The 20,134-nt window shown below is 41.0% G+C and overlaps 1 protein-coding gene across 1 annotated transcript in view; it reads left to right on the plus strand.

Moving 5' to 3' along the window:
- The first annotated feature begins 270 nt into the window (after positions 1–270).
- Positions 271–20,134, plus strand: part of TUBA1C (tubulin alpha 1c) — a 49,265-nt gene continuing 29,401 nt past the window's right edge. Inside the window, exons 1-2 of the mRNA XM_027542751.1 lie at positions 271–407; positions 6,060–6,214. The gene's annotated coding sequence lies outside the window, so the exon portion shown is untranslated. The remainder of the gene's footprint in view (positions 408–6,059; positions 6,215–20,134) is intronic.

Here is a 20,134-nt window from a genome sequence, read left to right on the forward strand (position 1 = left end):
AGTGGCTAGGGATGCCTTTCTGTGTCTGTGGACTGGGAATGGGGGTGGGGAGCTGATTCCAAGGGCATAAAGACAAGGTTGGCCTCATCTCTTCCTCTCTGTTCTTGGCAATAGCCAGTCTAGCTAGAAAGAGCAATCTGTCAAGTCTAATTAGAGTAGAAGAAAGTGAACAATGAGCGCCCACCTCTAAAATGACAGCCCAGTTTAGTGGTGTGGAGGAGCTTGGGAGGAGGCGTGCTTTGTCTGCTTGGAACTGGTTCCTTTAAATATGAATCCCTTCTGAACTCAAACTGCAAAACAACTTAAACTGGATTCTTACTTACTTCACTAGAAATCTTCAGGTCCCCACGCCTTTGAACATAGGCACATCCAGCAAAAGCAGATGAGAACCTGGCTCTGTTTCAAAGGTGAGGCTGTAATTGAAAATAGTTAGATCATGCGGCGTGCTGCTGTGGTAGGCAACTGATATTTATTAATGTGTTCATGTTTCTCTTTTGTGCTTAATTATATTGGTGATAGTATTTCTCATATTATTTTTGCAATCCTTTTTATTATAAGGTTTATAATTGGCTACTCAAATTTCAGAACAGCCTGAAATTTTAGTAGCACCACAAATAAGCACATTTTAAGATGCAAAAAAAAAAAGTGTAATGCATTTTTGGCTTATACTTTAAATGGCCTCTCTGTTTGGATACTGTAGTTTTTGTACCAAAAGTAGGTTTTATAAGAAAAGAACATATTTTATAGATGGAATCAAACAGATATATTCCTTAAAATAAATACATGAATACAGGTTATTTAAGCTTAAAAACTACACATGTGCATAACTATAGCTTCAAGTAACGTAGGCCTATTATTAGCAAATGTTATCTGAAGATTAATGGTTTGTTAATTTAACTCTGCCTCATTGTGGGGCATTCAGACATCTAAAAGTACATAAAATAATCATTGTCTGAAGTGGAGGAGAGAGAATGGGAAGAAAAACACAAACACATTTATAAATGTCAGTCTGCATGATTTTGTTGTTCTTTCCTGAGCATTATTTCATTTACTCCTCAAAGCACCCTCTGAAGTATGTTACTATTATCTTGATAGATAAGGAGACTAGGGCCCTGAGAAATTAGCCCAAGGTTACAGAGAAATGCAGTCAGGCCTTGGACCCAGTCATCTGGCTCCAAGCCTAGTATACTTCACAGCCCTGTAGTTCTGGTAGAGTCAGGAAACATTACGTTTAAAAAACCATACAATTGATCATGATAATGCCAGCACGAGGAATCTCTTCTAATCTATTGGTCTCTTATGGACACGAATGAGGCAGTGGGTGTTAGTTTGTGTATTTGTATCATTTACTTTTTGTTGCTAACCTTTCATTTTCTAACAGTATCACTTGTTTCTTTTCTGTCCTTTTTTTTTCTCTTATATACACATTATTTGAATAAATTATTTAATAAAAAGATAACAAAGAAGTCTGCCAATACTGTGCACCTCAGCCTGGACCCAGTCCTCTCTCCGGATAAACCTATTATCAATTTGAGGTGTAACCAATTGTTTTCTGTGTGTGTTTGCATAGATGTGTGTGTATTCGTATTACACTGTTTCGTATCTAAAACATAAATGGTACCATTGTTGTACTTTTAATTCTGCAGCTTGCTTGCCTTTCTTTCTTTTTTTAATTTACTATGCCTTGTGGAGATCTTTTCTTAGCCACATATTTAAATCTAATTCATTCTTTTTGTTACATCACATAGCATTTCCTTTTACTGTTTCCTCTCTACCTTGCCTCAGCTTTTGAAATGGCTTATTCCATAGTGAGTCAACACTTAATTGTATCTGCATTTATGGGACAAGTAGAGACAAGCATAAGCTTTATGGCTCACTGGAGTGTTAGTAAGAGAGGAAAGAAACACAAGAAGAACTCGTACCAACACTCTCAGCGGAGGTGAGATGCTTAGGGCAAGGACAGTGTTATCAGATTTGTTGCCTCTCAGTTTAGCATTTACTTTTTAAAAAATTAGCCCGTTCTCCAGAGATATATTCCTGAGATATACCCAGAGATATATAAGAGACAGTAGTAGCATACTTGACAGTGCTATGGGGATTAAATGAGATAACATACAGGAAAGAACATCAAAACCACGCAAACCGAAATGTGTACCTTATGAACTGTGTCTGCTTACTTTCTTCCCTCTCTCCCTCCCACTCCAGATATTATGTTGTGAGGCAACCCCTCAAAGACGGTAGTAAATGGAACTAGAAGTGTCATTATTAGATATTCTGGAGCAGGAATGTACTTCAGAGCATGCACCTTGGAGCTGGATCTCTCTCTAGATTCAAGTCCCTGATGTGACTCTCAATTAGTTGTGTGACTTGAATAATGCCTTGCCATATGTAAAATAACGATAGTAATAATAATAAACCGAGCCTGTAGGGTTGTGGTGAGGTTTAAATGAGATAATTTGTGTGATGTATTTATAGTTTCTGGTCTAGCAAAGTCAGCTGCTATGGTCATTATCAGAGAAGCTGCAATACCCCCACTTTCATTTTCTGTCCACAAAGTACCACTATCCATTTTCTTCAGATGTGACAAAAAAGGCAGGCCTAATCTCAGGATTAAAGCACAGCCTATATATATATATATATATATATATATATATATATATATATAATTCCCTGAGCACCTACTGTCTAATACCCGCTGGACACACTGTGCAAAACGTAAAGGCAGTGCAAGCAAGACATGGCTCTTGCCCCAAAGTGCTTGTTAGTTGTTAAATTGAAATGCCTTAATGTATGAGGTTAACACTGGAAAGAACTTTGAACCGGTCAGATGAAAGGCGTTCTGTAATATACTCTCTGGGTAACAGGTAATAACCTAAACACAGGGTAGTATTATGACTATACGTGCCCAGTGCTATTTTATCCAATTTTTCTGTTAATTACAAAGGTATATATAATCCTTTAACACCTGCTCATTCGTTTCTTGTCTAGCTTCAGAATCATTTTAGAAGCTTAGCTGTAGAACTTGGGCCATCAGATCACGTACTTACACTGGGCTGGTTCCCTGGCTGGAGGTTGTTCTCACTTCCTCTTTAACCTGCTGGAAAGAGCGAGGTTCCCCAGGAGCTGGTAGAGAGCTGCTCTCCACAGGGCCCCAGGATTGAATACAAATGTGCAGATATTCTGTTACTCTGGACAAAATACCTGATATTTAGTGAGCACATAAAATCCCCAAAAGTTGGAACTGTCTTAAAGAGCCTGAGGATGCCACTTGAAGGGACCAAAGGTACTTTATTTTGGGAGGAAATGAACCTACAGCATTTCCAAAATATTAGCCTAGTCCTCAGCCCATTAAGCTTCCTCTGACCAACAGAGCCCATTTTCTGTTGTGTGGGCAAACCCATTCAAGCAGGCCCAGACAGAAATTCCAACTGGATAGAAAAGGCCACCTCAGCTGTCAAGCACAGAAGCCATGTGTAGCTTTGGTTTAAGAATCAGTCCAGGGAGCAGATGCTCCGAGTGCCTGGGGTGTGGCAGGCCTATTCCTGGTACAAGAACAAACATCCTTTCTCTTAATTCCACGCATAAGTCAGGGGCAGACAATACTGAATGTTTTTATCTTTAAAGGAGCTATATTAAATCATTCTTATGAGAAAAAAAAAATCACTTGTAGTATAAAAAAGTGTGACTTCTCAGAGAGCCCGTATTTCTTAGCAAAGGAATATGCTCATTAAATCATACCTCTGTAAGGAAGAGATTCTTAAGAATAGAGTGCATGACATCTATTATTAGGTTAAGAAGGATTCAAAGCACTGTCTCTATTACCCCTTTCAGAAGATGACCTTTTTATTATATTTTTATTTGATAAGGAGGGGCACCTATTTGAAATTTTTGCCTAGAAACCCAGAATAAAACTTACAGCATGTTAGAATTGTAATGAGTTTGCCCCTGCATTTCACAGTCAGAGTTCAGGGCTCTGAAAAATATGCTGTCCAAATTTTTATTGGGAATTAACTTCTTTTTGCCTTCCTCTGAGAGATGAAAGCAGCTGGTTATGAGACTTAAGAGAGAGCCTATTTTCCAAGGAAGAACAAAGAGAAAGCAGGCACCCCTCCCCCTCAGAAAAGCCACTTTGCTTTGTCTGAGCCGACTCCCTCTGAGGACTGTGGCAGGAGAGGCTCAGAGCTCTGTCCCTGCCGATTAGTTTACTAACACATGGTTCAGCAGTCCTGGGGATGGGGAGGTGTGTGCTCGCCCGCACAGTATTAATGTTATCAGCTGCCCTGTTCCTGTGTCCTCGCCCCGAAGGACACTTCTGTAACAGTAACACTGAGGGAGACAGCTCCTCCTTTACTCCTGTTTCTCTGCAGATAAACAAATGTCAGGCATGTCTTGGATCCTGTCCCCGACTCAGTCAAGTTACTGTATATCCATTACTCTTCTTTGTACTCCAGACACTGTGCTCTCAGTGTTCATTTGGTTGGATCCAGATTGTGAAGGCTACAGTAGTCATAAACAGGACTTGGGGGCCCAGCTTTCCTTCTGGACCCTCACGAAGCTTCTCTTCCAGTCAGGTTCCTAATTTCTGGTGCTACTGCTCAAAAGAGAGGGCCTGCTTTGAACCAGAGCCTATAATAAATGCCTGCAGCTATGCCTTGATGGGAGATGGAAATTTTCATGCCAAGAGAACATCGACCTGATAAACAGCATGATTAATCTAAATAAAATTGTCCACCTATGGGTCTTCACTCCCTTAAAAGAAGACAAAGGGGGATGTACAACTCTTAGGCTTAATGCACTGAATCTCTGCAAGTAGAAGGGAGGAGAAGGTTATTAGCACACCATTTGGGCAACGTGAAGGACAGGGCTCTGTAGGGGAAAGCATCAGCTTAATGAAGGGCAACCTAAAACTCTATACAGCATAAAAGGAGGGAGGCTGCGCTTTGGCATCATCTTGCAAGTTAACAGTTCCCAACAATCGCGCTGGGTCAGGAGCAGAGACGCAACCGTCATCTTCTTTCCGCGGGCTTCAGCCATAGGGGGAGAAAGGTGGTACCACACTTCTCTCCCAGTGGATGACGATGACGTATTCTAGGCCGATGACTGCGGAGGCTCCTGTCAAATGAGTGAAGAGAAAAAGGAAGTGGGGAGAGGAGGAGGGACTCTAGAAATGAAACTGCAACAACCCTGGAATAAAAATGAGGGGCCATAATGAGAAATGATAAGCACAATCACCTTGAAATTCAACCTTCTGCCCGTTTTTTCCCAATTTGCTTCTGATCACCTTTTTTTTTTAATTTTGTAAATAAAGCAGGGTGGGATAAATGAAAGAGAGCCCTTATAGGATTCTATTTTTCACTCTCCTTTATGGATTGCTTTAACAATTATATCATAATAATAAAATCCACCATTTTTAGCTTTAGGAAGTGTTAACAACAGTGAAGGTATTTGAAACACTGTATTCCCAAACCACAACGGGCCTCTAAGATTTCTCTTCTCTACAGAAAGACTTATCTGGTTGTGCCCATTACTTTCAGTTTTGTTGGGGAAGGGGCATAACGTGCAGCATCTTGACTGTAAATGTCTGTGGAGAGTAACTGTCCAGGGAGCCATGCTGCAGCCTCTGGGAAGATCCGAGCTTTTTCTCTTTCGACCAGCAGGCGGCGCTGTTTTTCACGGCCACCGCCCCGCCCGCCTCTAAGGTCACTTCCGCTGCGGCCCAGCGAGGCTCTCCCCTGCCACTCCTTGTTGGTCTTTTTGAAGCTGCCTTTCTTTACCTAGCACACACTGCTAGCGTTTCTGAACCACTGTGCTCTTGTGACAGTTTATGCTACTTGAGAACTTCCTTCCGGAATCATTTGTGAGAGTGGAGATTCTTAACAAAACAACCCCCCGCCCCAACCCCGTATTTGGGATTGCGTCATCGCTGATTTTTTTTTTTTAACATCTCAAATGCATTTCAATTTAAGTCAAATTAAAAAAGCTTATGACTCAACAAAGAAGGCAATATATATTGAAACAGAATGCTTTAAAAAACAAATTCCCCTTCCTGTTTATTCCAGACGCTTCTCCGGGTTTAGAGAGCGGGTCGCGAAAATTCAGCTGCGGCGCCATCTGCTGGAAGCGCCGCGACGCTGCAAGGAGCTTGCCGGGGAAGGAGGAGACGAGTTGCAGGTGAACGTCCAGCCCTTTGCCCAGAGAAGGCTCTGACACCAAGGTAACATTCAAATGCAGTCCGCTTGTCTAAAAAGAGACCAAGTTGACCCTGCAAGAAAATGGCCTCAGTTTTGAGGAGCCCTGCGGCCTAAATGAACTGGCATATGGTATATGGGTGTTAGGAAAACCTGGGGCTTCCCGAGAAGAGGAGGCTTAATTCATTTCATTACCCAGCCGCCAGCCCTGCCATATTCTCCGGTGCAACGCTGAAAACTAAAACCGTATTTCCCATCAGTGCACATGAGGAGGTATAAGGTGCAGAAGTCACAAGGCATTTGTTCTGTTGAATGGAACTGATTTTGCTGAATGGAAGGAATTTTAAAAGATGAAGAGGGTGACAGAAATTAAATTAATCTGGGAGTGGGGATGTGTTGGAATGTGGCCTTGGCCATGGTTTGATACAAGGTCACTAAGACGCACTACCATTTTCCAAACTCTTGAGTCAGTTCTGATTTACTTGATGATTTTTCTGTTTAGGAGACTGCAGCCTTTTTCCACACCAGGATCTAAACCTATTTGCAAACACATTTATATACAGACTCCAAAACAAACCTCAATTTACCGTTGCTGGGAACTTTGCTAAAGGCCACAATCAGAAAACTCCTGGGGAACTGGATGAAAGCAAGATTTAGAGCAGAAATACAGTTGGCTCACCCATCTGGAGAAATATGGTGTCACTGATAGGAAACATTTATAATAGGAAAATGTTATCAAACATAGTCCTCACCCTCCAGAGCTTGATAATAACATTCTAACAAAAATGAGTTTTTGTTTTCTGGGATGAGCTCATAATGGGTTTCCTGAAAAAGATGAAGTAGCTTTACCAACAATATAAACCTGTTGGAACCTAACTGGTGATGTAGTTCTTGGGGTCCATGTCATGTCACTTTCGTATGCAGTCAGTGTTTTATAGAGACATCCTTTGGTGCTTGTATATCTAAGCCCTCATGTAGGAGACCTACCTGATTCTACTGCCATAGTGAATTGTGTCACAGAGAAAACGGTAACCCTCCAAGTGGATGCTGGAAGAAAATAAACTAGGAAATCAGGAAGAGAAATAAACTGACAATCCACTGTGATGATGTAAGAAAGGACTGTATCAGAGAAGATTCAGTATATATTCTGTTTTGAATGAGCAAAGAGTTATTGGGTGTCAAATTGTTACCAGTAGAGGAATTATTTAATGGCTGATGCCGCATCTATTAGACCTCGCTTCTACTACGGCATTTGTTGAGGAGAGTCTTTCATAGAAATAAACAACTTATAACACATCAGGAGAGTGAGTGGTGACATGCCATGGAATTGAGCATCTCTTGGTGAAGGTGCTTTCACGGTCTCTGGCTTGGAACAGTGCAGGAGGGCAGTGGAGGTGGAGCACTGAGGCCCAGGCAGTTTAAGCCCTCATGGTCCCTTCCTTTTGCAGGACACAAAGCAGTCCCTAGAAACTGAATTTCTCTCTTCTATGGTGTTTCTTCTTTCATTAACTTGTTTGTTTAGAGGGTGCCTGCACCCTCAGAACAGAGCCACATATACAGCCTGCCCTGGCCTTCCTCACAGATGTCTCAAGAGTATTCCTTGGGCACTATTTCTGGTGAACCCAATATAAAAAGTCTACCCATTCCCCCAGCAGTTGAGCTTGGGATTCAGATATTTTGTGTTTGGCAAAAAAAAAAAAAACACACACACACAAGGGAAATTTTTTCTAGAGATGACCTCTCCCTTGACTTTCAGCCTATTCTAAATTGGGCTTTTGAGAGAAATGTGATCCTTCGTTCAAAGACATGAAACAGATTGAGCTTAGTAGAAGTTTCTGTCTGGACCTTAGGGTTAGGTAAGTGTGTCTCTCGTGATGAAAATCCCGACTTCACAGAGGACTTGCCTTAACAACGTCAGTTCAACTCACTGTTGTTCTCTCAGCACCAGTCAGTCTTCTCCTCCCTCCCTGCAAAATGTCAGGCTAATGCCTGCTCATCAGTGGGTCTTGTCTTTCTGGCTACTTCCTCCAAGATTTCCTTGATTTCCCCGGGTGAAGGGAGGGTGCCCCTGCTGAGCTCCCCTCCCCTTGTGGTTCCCTGTCATCACTCTGTCATAGCATACTGTCATTGCTTATCTGTCTCCCATAACAGACTCTTAAATCCTGTGAAGACAGGGTTAAGGCTATTATTATGTTTATTTTGCATCCTTAATGCCTAATTAGTGCTTCAGATCAAGCAGATAATTAGATAGGCGTTCAGCATACAGAGATGACAAGGAAGGGTATTTCTGATAGAGGGACTAACATGAACACACACAGGTATAGACTTGGAAGAATGGCCAAAGCCTGAGTGTGGTTTGGCCAAAGCCTGAAGCCCCTAGCTCCATTTTTAAATTAAAGGCAAAGGCTAAGAGGAGATTAGGTGGGAAAGAGTCTGAGGTGGTTACGAATATTGTGAATGTTTGTTTAAGGCAGTGGTCATCAGAAGTTGAAATAGTTGCGAATGATGACATTTCTGGTATATTGTCTATCAGATAAGTACTGTACATGTATTTTCATCAGCAAGGAGGAGTCACAGAGCTAGCCCATTTCCCTTATGAAAAATACCACTACGTTGGCAAAACCGATTTACATGATCAAACTAGGCAGTTAAGTAGGCTTATTTTCTATTAGGAAAAGTTAGCCTCCATTTATGGCACCCCACTCCAGTACTCTTGCCTGGAAAATCCCATGGATGGAGGAGCCTGGTAGGCTGCAGACCATGGGGTCCCGAAGAGTCGGACACGATTGAGCAACTTCACTTTCACTTTTCCCTTTCGTGCATTGGAGAGGGAAATGGCAACCCACTCCAGTGTTCTTGCCTGGAGAATCCCAGGGACGGGGGAGCCTGGTGGGCCGCCGTCTATGGGGTTGCACAGAGTCGGACACGACTGAAGCAACTTAGCAGCAGCCTCCATTTAAAAACTTTTTTTGGTAATTTTTGGTGATTTCCTAGCTCTGTTTTTAAATTAAGAACACTATATTACTTTAAGGTCTTCCAGCACCTCACTTGTGACTTCTAATTCTAAGACAGTCACTGTCCAGGGCACAGAGGGTTGCTGGGAATCTGTTCAGGGGATGAAATAAGGCTCTGCCCTTTTTGGCATTTCTTACCGGGATCTCAAGAGACTCTGCCTTGGGCATAGTACATTCTCAAATCATCCCTTCCTTTGGTAACAAATCAGAGTTCAGGGTGGCTGAGGAGTGCCTTTCTCTTGTGAAGGGTTAGAACAGTTGCAAAGAGGAGGCTGGAAAAGAGAAGTCAGCTCCATGTCAGCCGTGATCTGTCCACCTGACAGATCACTTCCAGGAGAGGACACATTTGGTAGCTCAGAATCTGGAAATGGAGCCTCTTATACCATCTATGGGGTGTACCTTAAGGGTACCTAGATCCCAGCTTGAAAGCTGTGTTTCTGTTTTCATTGTTGTTGTTTTAATTATTTATTTGGCTGGGTGCTGGGTCTTAGTTGCAGCACGTGGGATCTTCCTTGAAGCATGCCCGATCTTTAATTGCAGCATGTGGGTGGGCTCTTAATTGCCTTACCAGGAATAGATGGAAGCTGGGCCCCCTGCATTGGGAGTGTAGGCTGTTAACCACTGGACCACTGGGGAAGTCCCTGAAGACTATGGTTTTTAAAAAAACCTGGATTTTATCCTATAGAACAGTGGTCTCCAGAGTGGAGTATATAAAAGGTACAGAAAGGAAATATTACAAATTCTACTTGTTAAATGTCATCCTCTTAAACTCTCTATATTGATAGATGTTTATGATTTATATAAAGTAGAAGTATAATAGTGTATAAATAATTTAAAAATAAATTATGTGTGTGTGTGTATCAGAGGATGTGCAAACATTAGTCTACCGGTAGGCACATGCAATTTAAAAAAGCCTTTGGACTGCTTTTAGGGACAGTGAAGAGTCACTGAAGGTTTCTAAGTGAGGGAGTGAAAATGAGCACCGTCATTGCCTGCATCTGAGAACGAGGAGCAGTGCCCGGCATCCAGGGAGACACATGGAGGTACTGCCTCCTTCAGAGCTGGCAGCCTGGCTGACGGGTACAAAAGCAAGTAACAATAGTGAGTGCTTGGCTAAGCAAAGGGAGGACAAAAAGGCATCACTTTAAAACAATGTGGAGGGGCTTCTCTGGTGGCCCAGTGGTAAAGAGTCCACCTGCTAATGCAAGAGACATGGATTCGATCCCTGACTTGGGAAGATTCCACGTGCCTCGGAGCAGCTAAGCCTGTGTGTCGCAACTACTGAGCCCACGCACCCAGAGCCCATGCACTGCAGCTAAAGAAGCCACCACAGCAGGAGTCCTGAGTACCGCAGCTAGAGTAGCCCCTGCTCTCCCCAACTAGAGAAAAGCCCTCACAGCAACAAAGACACAACTCGGCCAAAAATAATAAATACATAATTTTTAAAAGATAAAAGAATGTGGAAAGAGCAATTGTTTTTTATTGTTTTTAAACATGTATTTCCTACAGAAAGAGCTGAATTTGCAGTAAAGCCCTAAGATGGTGATAGTCTTGCCTTGCTATTTGCATTTCAAATTCCAAGCATTCTGTTTAGTCGTTCCTTTTTCTCTGTCTTTAACCACCAAATTGATGTTTTATTTCTGACTGGGGGGACCATGCTTTTCTGTTCTTAGAAAGTGAAAAAAGTGACAGTTGCACAGTCATGTCCGACTCTTTGCGATCCCATGGACTGTAACCAGCCATGCTCCTCTTTTTATGGAATTCTCCAGGCAAGAATACTGGAGTGGGTTACCATTTCCGTCTCCAGGGGATCTTCCCAAGCCAGGGATAGAACCTGGGTCTTCTGCATTGCAGGCAGATTCTTTGCCAACGAAGCCACTTGGGAAGCCTTGCCATGCTATTTTCATTTCAAATTCCAAGCATTCTATTTAGTCTTTCCTTTTCCTCCATCTTGAACCACCAAATTTATGTTTTATTTCTGATTGGGGCGGGAATCGTGCTCTTCTGTTCTTAGAAGAAATACCTAAAAGCTGAGAGTTTGTGATTAAGAAGGGTTTATCTATTGTGTTGGTCTTTCAGAAGATATCAACATAATGGTTAAAATGTCCAGGGAAAAAGGAAGTTAGGGGAGTAATTTCAGTAGCTTCTCCATATTTAGAAATTCTACTGTGATCAGAAGTTCCCAGAGAGAGAGCCATTTTTAAAAGTTCCCAAAGAACATCATCATAAGGCATAATGATACCTTAATAGTTGTGTATAATAGATGCACTCTCAAAGGATTTTCATGGTATTATCCTTGTTATTCTCACCAGTTATGTCTCTATTGAAGTGTGAGGGTGATAAAAGAGATCCAAAAGAGTCCCAGGCTCCATCTGAATGGAAGCTTAGACTTCCTGAAAAACAAAAACACTGTTGGAAAAGAATCCTGAAACATTCATCCAGATGCTTACTCTTACCCCTCCCTACTCACAGTAACACCATAGGTATTATTTTTTTAATGATATTGATTTTATTGCATCATTTTACAGATTAGAATGCCAGATATAGTGGATATAAATATGAAAAGAATCAAATTCTTACAAATAATACTTTGCTGCTACAGTATTGAATAATTAGTGGAGGTTGTAATTATAGTACAGCTTTAAATAACATTCTCATAATGGATTTAACACAATGAACCAACCAGGGCCTAAGGTTTAAAGTTCTGCAAAGAGAAATCTGGGACAGTGTGAAAACTCAGAAAGTTCATCCTTCAGCTACGTGCTTCATTTAACCGTAAATCCAGCAACAGAAACATTCACAAAACTTGCAGCGACCCCTGATGAGAGATCTTTTAAGAAACAGGCAAAATAATAATATGGAAACCTGGGTTAGTTTCCCAGGTAGATTCATTCCATCCCATCCCTGTCTAGTCCTATCCTTCCTACCCGAGAACTCTGTACCTGAAGTGCATTATTATGTATCCATAGGCGTTGTTTTAGCCATTTAACAGAAGAAAAAAAACAAGACTTGGGCAAGATAAATATACTTCCCGAGTACATAATTGCTAAGTGGCAGACTTAGAATTCACCTGATGTCTGTTTTACTCAAAGCCTGTTTGACTGCCTGGGAGGCAACTGATAATTTTTGATGGGAGAATCTCAGTAGTGTGGTAGAGTAGAAGACAGATAACACAGGGTTTGCTGCTGCTGCTGCTAAGTCACTTCAGTCGTGTCTGACTCTGTGCAACCCCATAGACGGCAGCCCACCAGGCTCCCCTGTCCCTGGGATTCTCCAGGCAAGAACACTGGAGTGGGTTGCCGTTTCCTTCTCCAAGACAGGGTTTAGTCACTCATTATTCAAATATTTATTGAGGATGGTGGGACTTCTAGGTGTGGTAGAGTGAGGCGGTGGGCAAATCAACTCTCCCAAAAAGCAACTACTAAGCTGGAAAAAATGGATGAGGACAACCATTTTAGCACCCTGAAAATCGACCAAAGGCACAGAATAATGTGAGAAGCGTTTGTGTTTGAACAATTGCTGAAATGTAGTAATAACAGTGGGAATCTGTGACACGCTTGCTTGAGGATGCTCCCGTTTTCCAGCCCTGCTGCCAGCCTTGTCACCATGGAGATTTTGCCAGAGGTGGGGATACTGTGAGGACTGGCAGCTTGGCTGCCCGAGTCAGAGGGCTCACTTAATAGGGAGCAGGAAAGGACCAATGGTTCTACTAACGCAAGGTTCTAGTTGTTGGGGGAAGAGTATTCCTGGCTGAAGTGTGTATATTTGCAGCTGAGAACAGAGGGCCTAAGATAGCCGCATACTCCTGGCTGACCGCGAGGATTTGTACATGGAGGAGCTATGAAAGGGCCCAGTGGAAAGTAAAAGTAAAAACTCAAATAGGATTGAAAACAGCCTGAACTTTAAATGTGCTCCCCTGCCCACACACCCATTACCAGAGGACAGAACCAATTTCTGTCTGAACACTAGCTAACCACTAGGCTACTTAGACACAGGAATGACCCCTAGGAAGCCAGACTTAAAAAGTAAAAACAAGAGAAAATAAACTGAGCAGGATATCAGTAGCCATACCCTTCAAAGGGGACAGATTTAATTGATTTAACTAAAGCAACTTGCTAAACACACAAATGCAGAAGATAGCCTGGAGGGAGAAAAATTGGAATCCAGAGTTGCTACAATACAGTATTTAAAAATCTAGCTTTCAAATAAAATATGCGGAGATAGGAAAGTATGACCTGTTCTGAGGAAAAGCAAAAATCAGTAGAAACTGTCTTTCAGTGTCCCAAGAAGTTGGATTTAGCAGGCAAAGATATCAAAGCAGTTATGTTCAAAGAACTAAAAGAAATTGTGTTTAAAGAATCGAAAGAAAGTAGGACAGTAATATTAATAAATGAAGATACTCAATAAGAAAACACATTATTTAAAAAATTTTTAATGATTAAAAATGTAGAAATAATACTTGAAAAATTCACTAGAAGGGCTGAAAAGCAGATTCAAGATAGCAGAGAAAAAGAAGCAGTGAATTTGAAGAGAGAGCAATAGAAATTATGTACTGAAGAACAGAAAGAATGAGAATGGAACAAAAGTGACCAGAGCCTCAGAGACTGGTGGGGCAACAGACCAACATACGTGTAATGGAAGAGGAAACAAAAGGTTAGAAAAAAATACTTGAAAAAATAATGTCTGAAAACTTGGCAAATTTGATTGAAAACATTAATCTACACATGCATGTAGCTCAACCAACCCAACTAGGATAACTACAGAGATCCGCACCTAAACACAGCATGCAAACTGTTAAAAACACACAACAAAAAGTCTTTAAGGCATCAAAAGAAAACCACCATCATGCACAATGGAACATCAGTGTAATTACTAATTTCTCATCTGAAACAATGAAGGCTAGGAGGCAGTGGAATGGAATATTCAAAGTGTGAAAGACAAAACTATCTACCAAGAATTTTTTTTCAACCAAGAATTTTATATCCCACAAACCTTCCTTCAAAAATGAAAGAGAAATTAAGAGATACCCAGATAAACAATTTTGAGGAAACTGCCCTCAAGAAATGCTAAAAGGAGTTCTTCAGGCTGACAGGAAAGGATATCAGATGATATTAATAACCCAAATCCAAAGGAAGAAATGAATAAGTAAAAGTTTTTAAAAAGAAGAAATAAAGAGCACTGGAAATGGGTTAATATAAAGGATTATATAGTGCTATAGCTCTGTACTCAATATTTTATAATATCCTATAAGGGAAAGGAATCTGAAAAGGAGTATATATGTATATTTATGAATCAGTTTGCTGTCCCCCTGACACTAACTCAACATTGTAAATCAATTATACTTGAATAAAAAAAGACAATATAAATATATATTTCTTGTTTCTTCACAAAACGTCTTTTAAAAATATGAAATTGTATGAAGCAATAATTATAACACTATATTGATGAGTCATAATGTGAAATAATAAAATACCTAATAATATATTGAGTAGTATAGATATAACTAGGGAGAAGGCAATGGCAACACACTCCAGTACTCTTGCCTGGAAAATCCCATGGACGGAGGGGCCTGGTAGGCGGCAGTCCATGGGGTCGCTAGGAGTCGGATAGGACTGAGCGACTTCACTTTCACTTTTCACTTTCATGCATTGGAGAAGGAAGTGGCAACCCACTCCAGTGTTCTTGCCTGGAGAATCCCAGGGACGGGGAGCCTGGTGGGCTGCCGTCTATGGGGTCGCACAGAGTCGGACACGACTGAAGCGACTTAGCAGCAGCAGCATAGATATAACTATATGATAAATAATATTAAGTGTTAATATGAATATATATTTGAGATATTAATATATATTATAGCCCAAAGGAAAGTGTGGGTAGAGTTATATTGGACCAAAGTTTCTATATTTTCCTGAAATTAAGTTAGGATTAATCTGCAATAGATAGTAGTGAGTTAAGATGTATTTTATAATCTGTATAGTAACCATTAAGAAAATAATTTTAAAATATATGGTAAACCTACATAAGATTTAAATGGTACACTAAAAATATTTATTTAACACAAAAATGGCGCTGGTTCAGAGTGGCTATAGTGGAGACAATGAAAAGTGGAAATACAGTAGATATATTTCAAGGTAGATCTAATGGGATTTGCTGACATACTGATGGGAGTGATAGTAAAAGACGAGTCAGTGATGACTCCAAAGTTTTGGGCTCAGGTGACAGGAAAAATGACATTGCAATTAATTGAGATGGGAAAGGGAGGAGCATGTTTAGGCAGAAGATTAAGAATTTAGGTTTAAGAATCTATTAGATATCTAAGCAGAGAATTCCAACAGGCAGTTGGATACACGGGTCTGCAATTCTGGAAAGCATTCTAAGTTGGCAACTTACGTATCTATTGGTGTTCAGTTCAGTTCAGTCACTCAGTCGTGTCCAACTCTTTGCAACCCCATGAACTGCAGCACGCCAGGCTTCCCTGTCCATCACCAACTCCCAGAGCTTGCTCAAACTCATATCCATCAAGTCGGTGATGCCATCCAACCATCTCAGCCTCTGTTGTCCCCTTCACCTCCTGCCTTCAATCTTTCCCAGCATCAGGGTCTTTTCCAATGAGTCAGTTCTTCGCATCAGGTGGCCAAAGTATTGGAGTTTCAGCTTCAGCATCAGTCTTTACAGAGAATATTCAGGACTGATTTCCTTCAGGATTGACTGGCTTGATCTCCTTGCAGTCCAGCGACTCTCAAGAGTCTTCTCCAACACCATAGTTCAAAAGCATCAATTCTTCAGCACTCAGCTTTCTTTATAGTCCAACTCTCACATCCATAAATGACTACTGGAAAAACCATAGCTTTGACTAGATGGGCCTTTGTTGGCAAAATAATGTCTCTGCTTTTTAATATGCTGTCTAGGTTGGTCATAACTTTTCTTCCAAGGAGCAAGCGTCTTTAATTTCATGGCTGCAATCACCATCTGCAGTGATTTTATCACAGACAGAAAATAAAGTCTGTCACTGTTTCCATTGTTTCCCCATCTATTTGCCATGAAGCAATGGGACCAGATGCTATGAGCTTAGTTTTTTGAATGTTGAGTTTTAAGCCAGCTTTTTCACTCTCCTCTTTCACTTTCATCAAGAACTCTTCAGTTCCTCTTCACTTTCTGCCATAAGGGTGGTGTCATCTGTGTACATGAGGTTATTGATATTTCTCTCAGCAATCTTGATTCCAGCTTGTACTTCATCCAGCCTGGCATTTTGCATGATGTACTCTACATAGAAGTTAAATAAACAGGGTAACAATATACAGCCTTGACGTACTCCTTTCCCAATTTGGAACCAGTCTGTTTTTCCTTGTCCAGTTATAACTATTGCTTATTGACCTGCATACAGATTTCTCAAGAGGCAGGTAAGGTGGTCTGGTATTCCAATCTCTTGAAGAATCTTCCACAGTTTGTTGATCCACACAGTCAAAGGCTTTGACATAGTCAATAAAGCAGAAGTAGATGTTTTTCTGGAACTCGCTTTTTTGATGATCCAGCAGATGTTGGCAGTTTGATCTCTGGTTCCTCTACCTTTTCTAAATCCAGCTTGAACATCTGGAATTTCTCAGTTCACATACTGTTGAAGCTTGGCTTGGAAATCTTTGAGCATTACTTTGTTAGTGTGTGAGATTAGTGCAATTGTGTGGTAGTTTGAACATTCTTTGGTATTGCCCTTCTTTGGGATTGGAATGAAAACTGACCTTTTCCAGTCTTGTGGCCACTGCTGTGTTTTCCAAATTTGCTGGCATATTGAGTGCAGCACTTTCACAGCATCATCTTCCAGGATTTGAAATAGCTCAACTGGAATTCCATCACCTGCACTAGCTTTGTTTGTAGTGATGCTTCCTAAGGCCCACTTGACTTTGCATTCTAGGATGTCTGGGTCTAGGTGAGTGATCACACCATCGTGGTTATCTGGGTCATGAAGATCTTTTTTGGATAATTCTTCTGTGTACTCTTGCCACCTCTTAATATCTTCTCTTCTGGGATTTAGGTCCCAGAAGAGAAGAATGGTATTTAGGTCCATACCATTTCTGTCCTTTATTGTGCCCATCTTTGCATGAAATGTTCCCGTGGTATCTCTAATTTTCTTGAAGAGATCTCTAGTCTTTCCCATTCTGTTGTTTTCCTCTATTTCTTTGCATTGATCACTGAGGAAGGCTTTCTTATATCTCCTTGCTATTTTTTGCATTCAGATGGGTATATTTTTCCTTTTCTCCTTTGCCTTTTGCTTCTCTTCTTTTCTCAGCTCTTTGTAAGGCCTCCTCAGACAGCCATTTTGCCTTTTTGCATTTCCTTTTCTTGGGGATGGCCTTAATCACTGCCTCCTATATAATGTCACGAACCTCCCTCATAGCAAGACTAGATGAGTACATAGAAATGAAAGGAGACCTTGAACCCTTGACATTAGGAGTTTAGGAGGGACTTTCTTGATGATCCAGTGGTTAAGACGCCACACTTCCACTGCAGGGGGCACAGGTTTGCTACCTTGTCAGGGTACTAAGGTTCCACATGCCATGTGGTGCAGCTAATAATAATAATGAATTGTTGAAAGAGTTTAGGAACCAAGAAGGAAACAACAATAGCAACTGAGAAATTACAGCCAGGAAGAAAACCAGAAAAAAAACTAAATGAAGAAAGTGTTAAGTGAAGTGTTTTACAGTGTCAGATGATGCTGATATTTTAATTAAAATAACTGGGAACTGACCATTAGATTTGGTAAACTTGGGGTCATGGGTGACCTTTTGAGAAGTGATGAGGGTTAAAGGGTGATTCCAGTGGGTTCAAGGAATAAGGGGTGGAAACGAGGTATTGTTGGTACATAATTTTTTGCTATGATGATAAGGAGAAAATGGGATAATAGCCACAGGCAGAAGTGAAATCGAGAGAGGTTTTGGAGATGGAGGAGCAGGTCTTAATGCTAAAAGAAAACATAGACTAGAGGTGGGAAATTGATGCAGAAGACAGAAAAGAGAATCACTAGAGTAAAATCCTTGAGTGGGCAAAAGTGAATGGGATATAATGTTGTTCAGCTGCTAAGTTGTGTCAGACTCTTAGTGACCCTGTGGACTGCAGCATGCCAGGCTCCCCTGTCCTTCACTGTCCCAGAATTTGCTCAAATTCGTATCCATTGAGTTGGTGATGTAATCTAACCATTTCATCCTCTGCCACCCTCTTATCTTTTTGCCTTCCGTCTTTCCTAGCATCAGGCTCTTTTTCCACTGAGTTGGCTCTTCACATCAGGTACCCAAAGTATTGGAGCTTCAGCTTCAGCATCAGTCCTTCCAATGAATATTCAGGTTTAATTTCCTTTAGGATTGACTGGCTTGATGTCCTTGCTGTCCAAGGGATTCAAGAGTCTTCTCCAACACCATAATTCAAAAGCATCAATTCTTCAGTGCGCAGCCTTCTCTATGGTCCAATTCTCACATCTATACATGACTCCTGGAAAAACCATAGCTTTGACGATATGGACTTTTGTCGGCAAATTGATATCTTTGCTTTTTAATATGCTGTCTAGTTTGGTCATAACTTTTCTTCCAAGGAACAAGTGTCTTTTAATTTCATGGCTGCAGTCACTGTCTGCAGTGATTTTGGAGCCCAAGAAAATAAAATCTGTCACTGCTTCCACTTTTCCCCCATCTGTTAGCCATTTAGTGATGGGACTGGATGCCGTGATCTTAGTTTTTGTTTTTGTTTTTTTTTTTAGTTTTTTGAATGTTGAGTTTCAAGCCAACTTTTTCACTCTCCTCTTTCACCTTCATCAAGAGGCTCTTTAGTTTCTCTTCGCTTTCTGCCATTAGAGTGGTGGTGTCTGCGTATCTGAGGTTGTTGATATTTCCCCTGGCAATCTTGGTTCTAGCTGTGATTCAACCAGCCCAGCATTTCACATGATGTACTCTGCATAGAAGTTAAATAAGCAGGGTGACAGTATACAGCCTTGACGTACTCTTTTCCCAATTTGGAACCAGTCAGTTGTTCCGTGTTCAATTCTAACTGTTTCTTCTTGACCTGCGTACAGGTTTCTCAGGAGACAAGTAAGGTGCTCTGTTATTCCCATCTCTTTAAGAATTTTCCATAGTTAGTTGTGATCCACACAGTCAAAAGCTTTAGTGTAGTCAATAAGGCAGAAATAAGTGTTTTTCTGGAATTCCCTTGCTTTCTCTATGATTCAACAAATGTTGGCAATTTGATCTCTGGTTCGTCTACCTTTTCTAAACCCAGCTTGTTCATCTGGAAGTTCTTGGTTCACCTACTGCTGAAGTCCAGCTTGAAGAATTTTGAGCATTACCTTGCTAGCGTGTGAAATGAGCACAATTGTGCACTGTAGTTTGAACATTGGCATTGCCCTTCTTTGGTATTGGAATGAAAACTGACCTTTTCCAGTCCTGTGGCTACTGCTGAGTTTTCCAAATTTGCTTGCATATTGAGTGCAGCACTTGAACAGCATCATCTTTTAGGAGTTGAAATTGCTCACTTTATTTGTAGCAGTGCTTCCCAAGGCCTACTTGACTTCACACTCCAGGATGTCTGGGTCTAGGCACAGACCCAGATCACATCATCGTGGTTATTCAGGTCATTAAGACCTTTATTGTTTAGTTCTTCTGTGAATTCTTACCACCACTTCTTAGTCTGTTCTGCTTCTTTTAGGTCTTTACCATTTCTTCCTTTATCATGCCCATTCTTGCATGAAATGTTCTCTTGATCTCTCCAATTTTCTTGAAGAGATCTCTAGTCTTTCCCATTCTTGTTTTCCTCTACATTTTTTCATTGTTCAGGTAAGAAGGCCTTCTTATCCCTCCTCGCTATTCTCTGGAACTCTGAATTCAGTTGGGTATATCTTTGCCTTTCATATACAAGTGGAAATATTGACCTTGAATGAGAGCATGGACAGTTTAT

The sequence above is a fragment of the Bos indicus x Bos taurus genome, chromosome 5 (genome assembly GCF_003369695.1).
Source record: "Bos indicus x Bos taurus breed Angus x Brahman F1 hybrid chromosome 5, Bos_hybrid_MaternalHap_v2.0, whole genome shotgun sequence".
Taxonomy (NCBI): domain Eukaryota; kingdom Metazoa; phylum Chordata; class Mammalia; order Artiodactyla; family Bovidae; genus Bos; species Bos indicus x Bos taurus.